Source organism: Equus przewalskii, chromosome 11, assembly GCF_037783145.1.
Source record: "Equus przewalskii isolate Varuska chromosome 11, EquPr2, whole genome shotgun sequence".
In the NCBI taxonomy this organism is placed as follows: domain Eukaryota; kingdom Metazoa; phylum Chordata; class Mammalia; order Perissodactyla; family Equidae; genus Equus; species Equus przewalskii.
In genome coordinates this window covers 32,221,271-32,237,248 of record NC_091841.1, presented here as the reverse complement: position 1 = coordinate 32,237,248, position 15,978 = coordinate 32,221,271, and the positions used below count along the sequence as shown (strand labels likewise).

General features: G+C 38.3%; 1 protein-coding gene and 1 long non-coding RNA gene across 8 annotated transcripts in view; both read right to left on the bottom strand.

Annotated features, from left to right (window-relative positions):
* Positions 1-15,978, bottom strand: part of KCNQ1 (potassium voltage-gated channel subfamily Q member 1) — a 389,488-nt gene that overhangs the window by 208,972 nt on the left and 164,538 nt on the right. The gene's annotated exons all lie outside the window — the stretch shown is intronic.
* LOC139074406 (uncharacterized) lies at positions 7,577-9,894 on the bottom strand. Its single transcript, XR_011523999.1, has 2 exons — positions 9,824-9,894; positions 7,577-7,694 (listed from the first exon to the last, which is right to left on the bottom strand). It is a non-coding gene; the product is annotated as an uncharacterized lncRNA (long non-coding RNA).

The following is a 15,978-nucleotide window of genomic DNA, read 5'->3' as shown; positions in this document are numbered from 1 at the left end:
TATTTTCCCTTAAGATTCAGAAGAAGAGAATGTTGTTCACTCATCATTCTTATTCAACATACTCCTGGAAGTTATAGCCACTGCAATAACACAAGAAAAGTGAACGAAAGGCATACATATTGGAAAAGAAAAAATAAAAATGTCTCTATTTGAAGATGACGTTATAGTAGAAATGCTGAAACCCAAAGACAAGGAGAAAATCTTGAAAGTAGCAAGAGAAAAAAAGGGAACCCCAACAAAATTAACAAGTTCAAAAAGCGTTAATGAAGAATCTTACACTCAGAAAGATGTGATTTTTCAAAGGAAGGCAAAGTAAAGACGTTCCCAGATAAAACAAAACAGAGAATTTCTTGTTAGCACACCCACTTTATAAGAGCTACTGAAGGAAATTTTTCAGGCAGAAAGCAAGTTATTCACACATAGAAAACAAAAAGTACACATAAGGGTAATTATGTAATTATTCAAGAAAATATAAATGCATATTTCTTCTAACTGAATCAGAAAACAATTGTATAGAACAATATCTAGTTGTACTGTCAGGCCTGTACCATATAGAAATGTAACATATTTGCCAATACCAACTCAAAGGAGGTTGATTGTTGCGAGCTGTAATGAGCTAAGGAAATGCCAAGAGTTGGTCATTTGGATCCAAAGGAACAAAGGAAGAGGATCAAAAATGTTAAATAAGGAGGTTAATAAAACTAACACTATAAATATATATTTGCTTTCCTTTCTATAAATACATATTTATATATATGTGTAAAAATTAAAAATTATTTATATATACAGTTATATAATAATTTTTACCATGTATTGTTAGGTTTATAACATACATAGATATGTTTAACAATATTACCACAGAAATGGGTAAAACAGAATAAAGCAATATAGGAGTAACTTTTCTGTCTCTAACTGGGATTAGGTTAGTGTAAATCTGAAGTAGATTCTGACAAGATGTAGATGATAACTACAAGAACCACCACTAAGGAGATAACTCAAATAGCCAAAAATAACTAAAGAAACTTAAAATTTATATCACTAAATGCAAAAGGAAGCAGTAAAGGAGAAACAGAGGAACAAAAAATACATGAAACAGCAGACAAAAAGTAAAACCGCAAACATAAATCCAACTATATCAATAACATAATATGTGAATGGATTAAGCAATGAAAAGGCAGAGCTTATCAGACTGGATAAAAACATAAGATCCAAACTATAGGCTGTCTACAGGAAGCATACTTTAGATTTAAAGATAGAAACAGATTGAAATTAAAAGGGTGGAAAAAGATAGGTCATGCAAACAGTAACCATAAGACACTTGGAGTGCTATGCTAAAAGAAGACAAAGTAGACTTTAAATAAAAAATGTTACTAGTGTTAAAGAGGGACATTTTATAATGATAAAAAGTCAATTTGTCAGAAGATAATAACAAGTGGAAACATATATGCACCTGACAATGGAACACTGAGACACATGAAGCAAAGACTCACAGGCTTGGACAGAGAGCCAAAAGAATAGTTGGAGACTTCAACAGCCCATTTTCAATAACGTATAGAAGAAATAGGCAGGTCAGTAAGGAAATAGAAGATATGGACAATACTATCAACCAACTAGACCCAACAGATATTTCTAGAACCCCGCAGGCAACAATCATAGAATATACAGTCTTTTCAAGTGCACACGGAACATTCCCAAAGATGGACCATACGCTATATCAGAAAACAAAGCTCAATAAATTTTAAAGGATTGTTCTAATTCAGAGTATGTTTTCTGAGCACAATGGAATGCAAGCACAAATCAATAACAGAAAGAAATTTGGGGAACATATAAATATGTGGAATTTAAACAACATACTCTTAAACAACCAATGAGTCAAAGAAGAATTCACAAGGAAAATTGGAAAATACTTTGAGATGAATGAAAAAGAAGGCACAATATATCAGAACTTCTGGGATACAGTTAAATCAGTGCTAAAAGGGAATTTTATGGCTGCAAATGCCCACATTAAAAAAGAAAATCAACCTCAAATCAATAACCTAACTCTGCACCTTAGGAAGTTAGAAGAAAAAAAACAAACCTAAAACAAGCAGAAGAAATGAAATACTAGAAACTCGAGTGGAAACTAATGAAATAGAGAATGGTAAAATAATAAAGTCAATAAAATCAAAACTTGGTTATTTGAAAAGATCAACAAATTTGACAGACTTTTAGCTATATTGATGAGATAGAGGGGGGACTCAAATTACTAAAATTAGAAATGAAAGAGAGAACTTTACAGCTGACCTTATAGAAATAAAAAGGATTATAAGGAATGCTATGAACAATTTTATGCCAATAAATTATACAACATATAAAAAATGGAAAAATTCATAGAAAGTCAAAAACTACTAAAACCGAGTCAGAAATAAGTAGAAAATTTGAATAGACCTATAACAAATAAAGAGATTTAATTCGTAATCAAAACACTACCCACAAATAAAATCCCAGTGGGCCTAGATGGCTTCATTGGTGAATTCTACCAAAATTGAAAAAAAAATACCTATTAATTCTTTACCAACTCTTCCAAAAAGATAAATAAATAAATAAATAGAAGAGGAGCAAACACTTCCCAACACATTCTATGAGGCCAGTATTATCTTGCTACCAAAACCAGAAAAAGACATAAGAAGAAAAGAGAACTCAGACCAACTCTTATGAAATAAATGCCAAATGACCAACAAAATACTAGCAAATAAAATCCAGCAATAGACAAAAAGGATTATACACTATGACCAAGTGGGATTTACTCCAGGAATGCAAGGTTGCATTAACATCTGAAAATCAATTAATCTGATGCACCATATCAATAAAATAAAGGACAAAAACTACAAGATTATCAGTAGAAGAAAAGAGAGAGAAAAAGCATTTGATAAAATTCGACACCATTCCATGACGAAAAAAGCATTCAAGTATAGTACGAATAGAAAGAAACTTTCTCAGCCTGATAAAGGGCATCTATTAAAAAAAACCACAGCTAACATCATACTTAATGGTGAAAGACTGAATGATTTCCTCTCAAGATCAGGAACAAGACAAAGATGACTACTATACCAGTTCGATTTGACATTGTATTGGAGGTTCTATCCAGGACAATTAGGCAAGAAAAAGAAAGAAAAGGCATTCAGTTTGGAAAGAAAGAAGTAAAACTATTTCTATTCACAGATGACATGATTTTATGTACAGGAAATCTCAGGAATCCACTAAGAAACTATTATAACTAATAAACGAGTTCAACAAGGTTGCAGGATATAAGATCAGTATGCAAAAATCAATTGTATTTCTACACACTTTCAATGACCAATCAGAAAATGAAATTAACGATTCCATTTACCATAACATCAAAAAAGAATAAAGCACAACAGTGTGAATGTACTTAACGCCACAGACATGTACACTTAAAAATGGTTAAAATGATAAATTTTATTTTATATACACCTTACCGCAATAAAGGAAGAAAAAATACTCGGGAGTAAATTTAACAAAAGAAATGCAAAATGTATACTCTGAAAACCACAAAACATCATTGAAAGAAAAGGTCTAAATAAATGAAAGATATCCCATGTTCATGAATTGGAAGACAATATTGTTAAGATGGCGGTACTCCCTGAATTGATCTACACATTGAACACAATCCTTATCAGAATCCCAGCTGGCTTCCTTATAGAAGTTGACTAGCTGAGTCTAAAATTCATTTGGAAATTCAAATGACCCAGAATAGTGAACAATCTTGAGAAAGAATGAAGTTGGATGATTAACACTTCCTGATTTCAAAACTTATTACAGAGTAACAGTATTCAAGATAGCATCGTATTGGCATAAGACAAGACATACAGATCAATGGAATAGGAGGAGAGTCTAAAAAATAAAGCTTTACATCTTTGGTCAATTGATTTTTGACAAGGATGCCAAGAGCCTTCAATGGGGAAAGAACAGTCTTCTAAACCAATGGTGCTGGAACAACACACAAAGAATAAAGTTGCACCACTCCCTCACACCATTTATAAAATCAACTCAAAATGGATCAGAGACCTAAATATAACAGACAATACTATGTAAAGCTCTTGGAAGAAAACGGATAAATCTTCATGACCATGGATCTGGCAGTGCTTTCTAAGATACAGCACCAAAACCACAAGCACCAAAAGAAAAAATAGGTATATTGGTCTTTATCAAAATTAAAAGCTTTTCTGCTTCAAAGGACATTAGAAAGAGAGTAAAAAGACAACCTATAGTTGGGAGAAAATATTTGCAAATCACGTATGTGGCAAGGGACTTGTGGCTAGAATATATGAAGGACTCTTACAACTCAAAACCAAAAAGACAAATCTCCCAATTTTTAAAAATGGATGAAGGATCTGAATAGACATATCTTTAAAAAAAAAGACACACAAATGGTCAATAAGCACATGGAAAGATGCTTAACATCGTTAGTCAGGAAATCCACACCACAATGAGATTCCACTTAACGCACACTAAGATGGCTATAATAATAACTTTTAAAAGACAGATAATAACAAGGATCGGTGAGGATACGGAGAAAATGTACAGTGCTCATCCATTGCTAGAGGGAATATAAATGGCACACTCACTTTGGAAAACAGTTTGTTAGTTTCTCAAAAATTAAACATAGTGTTATGACTTGACTCGGCATTCCTCTGCCAAATATTTACCCAAGAGAAATAACATCATATATCCACGCAAAAACTTGTATACAAATGTTCGTAGCAGCATTATTCATAATAGTCAAGGGGTTGAAGCAACCTAAATGCTCATTAACTGATGAATGGATAAATAAAACATGCTATATCCATACAATGGAATATTATTCAGCTATAAAAAGAAATGAAGTACTTTTACATACTACAACATGGATGAATCTTGTAAACATTATGCTAAGTGAAGGAAATCAGTCACAAAGGAGCACATATTGTATGATTTCATTTTTATGAAATGTCCAGAATAGGCAAATCCTTTGAGACAGAAAGTAGGTAAGTGTTTGCCTAGGTCTTAAGGGGATAGAATGAGGGGTGGGGAGGTAATGTTTCAAGGGTACTGGGTTTCTTTTCTGGGTGATGACACTTCTAACACTGATTGTGGTGATGGTTGCACAACTTTGGGAATATATTAAAAACTACTGAATTGTATACTTTAAATGGGTGAATTGTATGGTACATGAATTTTATCTGAACAGTTATCAAAAAACTATGAGAAAATATTCAGGTCTAGGGTTAGGCAAAGAGTTCTTAGACCTGACATCAAAAGTACAATCCCTAAAAAGGATAAATTGGATTTCATCAAAATTAAAAATATTTGCTTTGTGAAGGAACCTGTTAAGAGGATGAAAAGGAAAGCTACAGAGTGGTTGAAATATTTGCAAACCACATATCTGACTTAGGACTAGCATCTAGAATATAGATAGACTTCTCAAAACTTAATAGTTAAAGGGGCTGGCCCCGTGGCTGAGTGGTTAAGTTCGTGCGCTCCGCTGCAGGCGGCCCAGTGTTTCGTTGGTTCAAATCCTGGGCGCGGACATGGCACTGCTCATCAAACCACGCTGAGGCAGCTTCCCACATGCCACAACTAGAAGGACCCACAATGAAGAATATACAACTATGTGCTAGGGGGCTTTGGGGAGAAAAATGAAAAAAATAAAATCTTCAAAAAAAAAAAAACTTAATAGTTAAAAAAAAAATCCAGTTGGGAGGCTGGCCCCATCGCCTAGTGGTTAAGTTTCGTGTGCTCTGCTTCAGTGGCCCGGTTCGGCTCCTGGGTGTGGACCTACACCACTCATTGGCACTCATGCTGTGGCGGTGACCCACATACAAAATAGAGGAGGATTAGCAACAGATGTTAGCTGCGGGCGACTCTTCCTCGGGGAAAAAGAAAATCCAACTGGAAAATGGGCAAATGATGTGAAGGAACATTTCACTGAATAGGAAATACAAATGGTAAATAAGCATATGAAAAGATGTTCAATGTCACTAGCCATTGGGAAAACGCAAATTAAGACCACAGTGAGATATTGCTACAAACCTATGAGAATAGTTAAATTAAAAATAGTGTCAACACTGGATGCTGGCAAGGACACAGAAACTGGATTGTTCCTACACTGCTGGGGAGAACATCAAATGGCAAAGCCACTTGGGAAAAGTTTTGCAGTTTCTTAAAAAACTAAACATAAAACTACCACGCAACTCAGCAGTAATACTCTTGGGCTTTTATCCAAGAGAAATTAAAAATTATGTTCACACAAAAACTGGTACATGGATGTTCTTACCAGCTGTATCTGTGCACAATCATGTGCCGAATAACAACATTTTGGTCAACGAGGGACCACACATACGACAGTGGTCCCATAAGATTAGTACCATAGAGCCTAGGTGTGTAGTAGGCCACAGCATCTGGGTTTGTGTAAGTACACTCTGTGATGTTCACACAATGATGAAATCACCTAACAGTGCATTTCTCAGAATGTATCCCCATCATGAAATGAAACGATGCATGACTGCATCAGCTTCGTATTGCTGCTGTAACAAATTACCACAAACTTAGTGGCTTAAAACAACACAGATTTCTTTTTTTATAGTTCTGGAGGCCAGAAGTCTGAAATGAATCTTATGGGACTAAAAGTCACTGGCAGGGCTGACTCCTTGTGGAGGCTGGAGGAGAGCATCTGTTTCCTTGCCTTTTCTTCTGGGAGCCACCGGCACTTCTTAGCTCAAGACCCATTCGTCGCACAGCATTGAATTTTCTCCCCCTGCTTCCAATGTAACACCACCTTTCTCTTCTAAAGTCACATCTCCCTCTGCCTCCTTCTTCTAAGGACACTTCTGATGACGTGGGCCCGCCTGGATAATCCAGGATCATGTCTCTATCTCAAGAGCCTCAATTTAAGGATCTGCAGAGTCTCCTTTGCCATTTAAGGTGATAGTCACAGTTCTAGGAATTAGGACCTGAATACTCTGGGGGCCATTATCCAGCCTACCACAATCTATAATAACCCCAAATTGGAAACACCCCAGATTTTCTTCAGTGGGTGAATGGCTAAACAAACTGTGGTACATCAATATCATGGAATTCTACTCAGCTATAAAGATGAGTGAACTACGAATACAAAAAACAATTTGAACGAATCTTAAGAGACTTAGTCTTAAGAGACTAAGTCAAAAGAGACGATCCCAAATGTCATGTGCTGTGTGATTGCATTTATATAACATTCCTGAAATGACAGTTACAGAATTGGAGAACAGATTAGTGGTTTCAAGGGATTAAGGAGGGACGGGAGTGGGAGGAAAGTGGGTGTGTCTATAAGAGAGCTAACACCAGGGACCCTTGTGGAGATGGAAATGTTCTGTATCTTGGCTGCCTCGATGTCGCTCGCTATCCTAGTTTTTACTGTGGAGTTTCAGAAGATGTTACCACAGGCAGAAACTATGTAAAAGGTGCATGGGATCTCTCTGTATTATTTCTTATGCTTGCATGTGAATGTCTGAAAACACAAAGTTTAATGTTTAAAAATGGGTAAAAGAACTGAATATACATTTCATCAAGAAGATATATAATTGGCCAATAAGCACATGAAAAAGTTCTGAGCAGCATGAATCACTGGAGGAATGCAAATCAAAACCAGTAGGGCGAAGCCCCTAATAGGATGGCTGTAACAAGGGAGACAGACAATAACAAATATTGGTAAGGATATGGAGAAATGGGAACCCCCACAGATTGCTGGGCGGGGTGAGGGGGGAATGGAAAATGGCGCATCCATTCCGGAAAACAGTGGCCGTTCCTCAAGAAGTTCAACAGAGAGTTACCATTTGATTCAGCAATTCTCCTCCTAGGTATCTGTTCGAGAGGAATGAAGGCATGTGTTCACACAAAGTCTTGCACGTGAATATTCATAGCCACATTATTTATAATAGCCAAAAGGTGGAAATAATGCAAATATCCTTTAACTGATGAATGGATAAACAAAGTGCTATATCCACACAATGGAATACTTTTTAGCAATAAAAAAGAACGAAATACTTTCATTTGGTATGACTTGGATGAACCTCAAAAATATGCTTAAAGAAGCCAGAGAGAAAAGATTACATTTTATGATTCTGTTTATACGAATTGTCCAGAGAAGGCAAAGCTATGGAGACCACTAGAGAGTAGATCAGTGGTTGCTGGGGGCTGGAAGTGGGAACAGGGATTAACTATAAACGGGCACGATGGATCTAATGCTGGGGTGGGGGGTATTCTAAACCTAGATTGTGGTAATGATTCCACAAGTTAGTAAACTGCTAAAATTACACTGAAAATGGATGAATTTTATGGTATGTAAATTATACCTCAATAAAGTGGCGTTTTAAAAAACAAGTTAAAAATGAAATGTACCCAACTAATTTTCAAATGAGTAACATAACCACATTGAAAGGAGAGAGAGGGAGAGAAGGAGAAAATCACTAATGCAAGTAATTGGAGACTCTAGCTAGTATTTGACTGTATACCCTCAGTCTCGAGTAGGGTGAGACCGAGAATTACAAACAAATCTTGGACTCTTTTCAGTAGGTTTGATTTTGTAGTGATAAGGACGAAGCAATTAAGAAAAGTATTTTAGATGCACTGTAGACAGCAGTGAGGCTGTGCGCTGATGTGGCTGGGAACCAAGCATCTCGTTGTGGACGAAGGGACTCCCAAAGAAGGAAGAACCCAGTGCCGTGGGGGCGAACTAGACATGGGTGTGGACTCAGGAGTTCTGGTGGGAATATATTTCTGTGTGTGTGCGTCTGTGTGTCCGTGTGTATGTATGTAAGTACAGTGTGAATTTACATGTGCATATATATGCATATGTTTCCTTAGCTCCATGCACAGAAAGGGCCTAGAAGAAAAGAGACCTAGTGGCAATGAGCAGACCCAGTGACCAGACTTTGGTTTCTAATGATTTCATTCCCCATTAAAAGGAACCAGTACTCAGAAAATTGGCTCATTCGAGGGCTGGGGCAGAGTGGGTATAAAATGAGCCTGAATCTTGTTATTCCAGAACATAAAGAAATGCTTAAAAAAATAAACAAATAAGCGAGCATGTCACAAATACACAGAAGCCAGCTTAAAGGGGCTTTCACTGGCCACATCTGGGACAATTTGAATATCAAAGTAATTAAGGACGGTAAAAACTTATAATAAAAAATTCAGTAGCCTATGCATATAGATAATAAATTCCATGGAAATAAATCACTGGGAGAGAAAGAAGGCCTTTATCACAGTAGAATGTTGAGATATTTTCTCTTGGAATACCATTCTAGCTGGACGGCATTTTTTTCCCAGTACTTTTGTGGAAGGGGTCTGGAGTTGGAAAGCCATTTTGCAACCACTAATAAAATCTGGTTCCAGAAAGCCTCTAAATCTGGGAGACATTTTTTGATAAGGAGCAGGATATTTGCATGGCCTTAAAGTATCTCTCCCAGACTGTTTATTGGTTACAAGGCAAAACAAAGTAACTGCTCAGTGGAGCAAAAGGACAGTGCCTCCACTGGGTGATTAAAGTAACAGCACCAATTAGGGGCAGATGGCATCATGTGCCTCGAGTCGTGATACCCCAAGAGGTACAGAGTGTTCCAGTTGGGAATGCACACCTGAATCTAACCACCAGGAAACAGAAGACAAACTCCCCCCTCCACCGCCCAGGAGGTGGTGGGAACGTATCCTTCAAAATGTCAATGTCAATGTCATAAAAGATAGACATTGGAAATGTTCCAGATTAAAGGAGGCTAAAGAGATGACAACAAAAGGCAATACTGACCCTGGAATGGATCCTGCATTGGAGGAAGAAAAGCTCCAAAGGACATTGCCATGTCAACTGGCAAAACTGGAATATAGATGGTGGATTAGGTAAATGGACTGGATCAACATTTAATTGCAGAGGTTAACCATGTTGTAGCTTTAAAGGGGAGTACTTTTATTTCTAGGAAATACAGAGCAAAACCTTTAGGGGCAAAGGGCTATAAAGTGTGCAATTTACTTTCAAATGGTTCAGAAAAAAAGTGTTGCGTGAATATACATATAGAAAAGGGGTACAAATTATAAAATAAATGAAGCAGAATGTTAACAATCAGTGAACCGAATCTTAGTCAAGGGTATTTGAGTGTTTTCTACCTCATTCTTGCAGTTTTTCTGTAGTTCAAAATTATTTCCACATAAACAGCTTTTTAAAAAACTCAAAAAACTCTAAGTGATCACTTCAGTCCAGTGGTTCTCAACTAGGGGTAATTTTACCCCCAGGGTACTTTTAGCAATATCTAGAGACATTTTGGGTGTCATAACCAAGGGGATAGTGCTGCTGGCTCCCTGGCAGAGACCAAGGATGCTGCTAAACATCCCACAATGCATATAATAGCCCCCTCATCAAAGACTGATCTTGCCCCGAATATTGATAGTGCTGCAGTGGAGAAACACTGCCCCACCCCGCTGACAAGGTGGAAAATGGCTCTGCTGACGGTGGCTGGCAGGGATGTCATGAAGGGAGCCCTGCCTGTGGGAAAGCAAGTTCAGACTGCCCTGGAGAAAAGCAGCTTGGCAACATCCACTGAAATTAATAACGCACCTCATACCTGTGTTACAGGCTGAGTGGTGATTTCATTTTCGTACTTGGACACAAAGAAGATCTTCATTTAAAACAAAGGAGAGATTGGGGCTGGCCCCGTGGCCGAGTGGTTAAGTTTACGTGCTCTGCTGCAGGCGGCCCAGTGTTTCGTTAGTTTGAATCCTGGGCACAGACATGGCAATGCTCATCAAACCACGCTGAGGCAGCGTCTCACATGCCACAACTAGAAGAACCCACAACAAAGAATATACAACTATGTACTGGGGGGCTTTGGGGAGAAAAAGGAAAAAAATGAAATCTTAAAAAAAAAAAGAGGAGAGATTTCACAGGCCACATCCTCTTACTGTAAGCTTGTTAAATTAGAAATAAATAACAGTGATAAAAAATGTACTGCTCAAAAATGAAGAAAATATTTCTTACACGAACCCTAGATTAAAGAGAAAATAAAAATACAAAGTAAAAACCATCCAGAAAGCAATGAAAAGGAACATATTTCATTGTAAGATTTATGTGTCACAGCTAACGCTACAATCAGAGGAAAATTTATAACCTTTAAAACGTCTTTTAGAAGAAAGACTTTAAATAAACGAACTAAGTTTTACTCTTAATTAAATTAAGAAAATGAAGAAAGTTAACCAGGAAGAGGGAGTTAATAGTCATAAAAGCCCCCGTTGGTGAAATAGAAAACAAAAACAGCAAAAAGGTAGTTTTCTGATAAGATAATAAAAGTATAATAAATAAAATGAAATAGATAAATCTTTCATGAGCTTAAGAAAAAAAGAGAAAGCTATAAAAGCTCAGGCAAGAAAAAAAGAGAGGCAGTGACGGAAGACATTAAACCACTAAAGGAGAAAATTAGTTTCGACCAAGCGGTGACATAAATGAAACCCTGGCGGAATTAAATAGCAATGAATAAATTACCCCCAAAGAGGCAGTAAATTTACTTAGAACAAATTACCATAAAACAGACTAAGAGGAGATTAAAGTTCTTTAAAACACGTACCAGCCCCAGATAGTTTAACCACTTAGTTCTAACATTTAACTTTTAAAGAGAAGATCAATCCAATGTTCTTCGAAGTGTTCCGGCACACAGGACAAGGCAGACAGATCTCCCTTTTGTAAAATGTATTTGCGCCCACATCACGGCAGCTTTCCCACTCTTCTGAACCTGAGACACCGTTATTTCTAGAATCAGATATCCCGGATGTCTTTCATCAGCACCAAGAGGACAGTTTCACAGTTTTAACGACTGGTTCAATGGATATGCGATACTTTCTTTAAGGAGAGCTCCACTGATGGATATGTCCGTGGTTTACCATATTTTGCTATTTAACAATTGCAGAAATCAGTATCCTCATAATGGATCATTTTGCAAATGTGCACTGTCAGTGTAGAATAAGTTTCTGGAAGGGTTGAAGGGCATATGCTTCTTAATTTTCATTGAAATTGTCTCATGCGTCTCCACAGAGGTTGCATCAATTTATTCTCCCAACAGCAATCACTGAAGTGGAGGGTTTCCCTGTACACGCGCGCCCATAGAGTGTCATCAAACGCTTTAAAATTCAATAATCAGAGAAGTAAAAAAGTCCCATTGCTTTAACTTGCATTTCTCTCATCATAATCAGGGTTATCTGCATCTTTTCATGCTTAAAAATTCTTGGCATTTCCTTTTGTGAGAACTGTTTTTATACCTTTTTTCCTTTTATCTTTATGATTTACAAGAGCTTCTTAATACATCGATGAAATTAGGCCTATGTCTGTGATATAAGTAGCAACAATTTTCCCCAGGTTATGATTTTTTTAAATGATTTTTGGTATTTTTTTGCTATGTGAAATGTTTTTATTTTACATATGTTTTCATGGAGGCGTAATTGACCTATAATAAATGCACACGTTGAAAGTATACAATTTGGTAACTTGTGACACGTGAGGAAACCATCGCCACAATGAAGATGACGAGCATATCCAATGCCCCCAAAAGATCCTTGTGCCTTTTGCACTCCTCCTCCCGACGCTGTCCCCACGCTTCCCCACCTCAAGGGAACCAGTGATCTTTTTGTCACTCTAGATTGGTCTACATTTTCTAGAGTTTTATATAAATAGAATAAGACAGTATGTACTCCTTTTTTGTCTGGTTTCTTTCACTCATCATAATTATTTTGAGATTCATCAAGGCTGTTGTGTGTATTAATAGCTTATTCCTTTTTTTATTTTTGAGTAGTATTCCATTGTATGGATACACTACAACTTTAAAAAAATTTATTCAAATATTGATGGGCATTTGGTTGTTCCCAGTTTTCATTAAACAGCTATGAACATTCCATGCACAAGTGTCAGTATGTGCATTTGCTCTTAATTCTCCTGGACAAATACCTAGGAATAGAATGGCTGGGTAACATGGCAGGTCTATACTTAACACTTTAAGAAACTGCCAAACTGTTTTCCACTGTTCTGCATTCCCATCAGGAGTGTATGAGAGTTCCATTTCCTCCACATCCTTGTCAGCACTTAGTATGGTTAATCTTCTTAATTTTAGCCAATATAATAATTGTGCAGTAGTATCTCGTTGTTTTAATTTGCATTTCCCTAATCACTAGTGATGTTGAGCATCTTTTTACGTGCTTAACCACATAACCACATATCTTCTTTGATGAAGTGTCTGTTCAAACCTTTTGCCCTCTTTTTATTTTTTAAAGATTGGCACCTGAGCTAACAACTTGCCAATGTTTTTGTGGTTTTTTTTTTTTTTTTTGCTTTTTTTTCCTCCCGAAATCCACCCCCCAGCAGTTAGCTGTATACTTATAGTTGTGGGTCCTTCTAGTTGTGGCGTGTGGGATGCTGCCTCAACATGGCCTGATGAGCGGTGCCACGTCCGTGCCCAGGATCCAAACCAGCGAAACCCTGGGCCACTGAAGTGGAGCGTGCGAACTTAACCGCTCGGCCACGGGGCCGGCCCCCTGCCCATTTTTCATTTGTTGTTTGTCTTCTTCTTATTCAGTTGTAAGTGTCCCTCATATATTCTGGGTACAAGTCCTTTATCATATGTAAGATTTGAAAATATTTTCTCCCAATTGCTGGTTTGTCTTCTCATTCTTTTAATCATGTCTTTCAAAGAGAAGGTTGTAATTTTCATAAGTCTAATCTATTTATTCTTATTACGGCTTGTGCTTTTGGTGTCAGGTCTAGAAAATCTTTAATTCAAAGTCGCAGACATTTTCTCCTATGTTTTCTTCTATAAGTTTTAGGCTTTAAATTTAGGTCTATCATAAATTTTGAGTTAATTTACATATATTATGCAAGCTGTAGCTCCATGTTCATTTTCTGGTATATGGATATCCAGTTGTTCCAACACTACTTGTTGAAAAGACTATCCTTCACCAAGTTCTCTTTGCACCTTGTCAAAAATCAGCTGTCCCTGAGTATGCAGGTCTGTCTGGACTCTCTATTTTGTTCTGCTGATCTCTTTGCTTATTTTTATGCTCATACCATGCTGCTAGTGCTATCCTCCAACTTTGTTCATTTTCAGAGTTGTCTGGTATTCTAGGTTGTTTCATTTCCTATGAATTTCAGAATCAGCTCGTTAATTTCTCCAGCACGCCTGCTGGGATCCTGACTGACGCTACATTCAATTTAGAGATCCACATCGAGTCTTGTGATGCGCCATGGGCCCCTCTCCGTTTATTTAGACCTTCTCTAATTTCTCTCAGCAATGTTTTGTAGTTTCAGGGTACAACCCACATCTTTTGTCAGATTAATCTCTAAGTATTTCATATTTGTAACGCTACTGTAAGTGGTATTTTTAAAATGCCAATTTCAGATTATTTGCTGCTAGAACATAGAAATAGAATTTACTTTTGCATATTGATCTTGTATCTGCCAATTATATTATCAATAATCATTTAAATCCTTTAAATATATATTATAGGATCCGATATGAAGTGTTTCTGCTATTATTTTTCTAAATTTTCTGTAATTTGAGATTTTATTTCCTCTTTGACAGAGGAAGAGTTACGAACCAGGAACGTCAACCAAAACAGTAAAGTGCTGACTCCAGTTCCGACAAAACCAGAAACGTGTCCCCGCTGTAGTTCCAAAATAGTCCACAGGTCCTTCCTAATGCAGCAAGTCAAGAACATGAAGCCACTGGCATTAATATTTGACTAGACGCAACAAAAATCAATTTAAAAAGAATTTCAAATGCTTTGTGGTAACAATCACGTAACAAGTGAAAAAGCAGGAATAGTACTGAACGATTGGGGTGGAACCAACCCGGGTGTGTATGTTCATTAAAACTAAGGTGGGGGGGACATATGTCAAAACCCTAACAGGTGCTCCCTCTGGGCGGTAAGACAACAGGCAACTGTTCTTTCTTCATTATTCTCTTCTGGATGTTTCATGTGCTCTATGAGAAACATATACAACTTCCCTAATCAGAGAAAAAGTGTCTTTCAAAATTTGAGAGTGGACAAATTGAAGAGGTGAGCAGTGGTGGAAAGTCCGCTGGGCAAAGGTTACCAGGTGGAAAAGCCACCTGTGGGTGGGGACAGGGCCTGGTTAGTAGGGCAGAGGTGTGAGCTCGAAATGTGAGGCAGGACCAGGTGTCACGAGACTCAGAGAGACTTCCGGACAGTGGCCTGGAGGGGATGGGGAATTCCTAGGGTCTGAGCAGCGCCACAGCCTGCCTGGACCTCTGTGTGAGGTAGACACATTTGTTAAGCTGTTCACTGGCCGCACAGAGCAGAATAGGGGGAGGCAGTGAGGAGGGTACAGTGATATCCTCCTGAGTGGAGGCCCGAAGGCTGGAAGAGAACCAAAGCCACGGGGGTGGAAAGGAAGGGACAGGAGTGAGCAGTTGGGGGCGGGGGGCAGCATCAAGAAGGTTCTGATCCAGGAGCTCAGGAAACAAACGAGGAGCCTGGTCCAGCCTGTCCTCCTGCTCCGCCGCATCCCTGCACCCACACAAGGAATCCCAGGCCCTCAGCCTGCAAGACCTTGTGGGGGCCGCTTCCCCAGGACCCTGAGACTGGCATGACTGATGTTTGGCACCCAGGATGGTCACCAGACGTTATAATCAGAAGTCGTCTCCAGAGCCTGGGCCAACCTCACACCCTGAGACCAGAGCAGGGGTAGAGATGCCAGGAGGGCGCCTGGGACCCTGCTCTTGTCCCGAACAAGGAAACTTTGACCCGGGTGAGACCGAGGACGTCACAGAAGCCCTGCTCTGGCTTCCCTGCGACCCGGTGCTGGACCCCACACTCTAGGTCCCCAGTGCCAATCCAAGGGCCACCCTGCTTCAGGGTAACCTGGGGGGCTCGTTACAGACGCACATTCATGGGCCTCCCCAAAGGCACTGT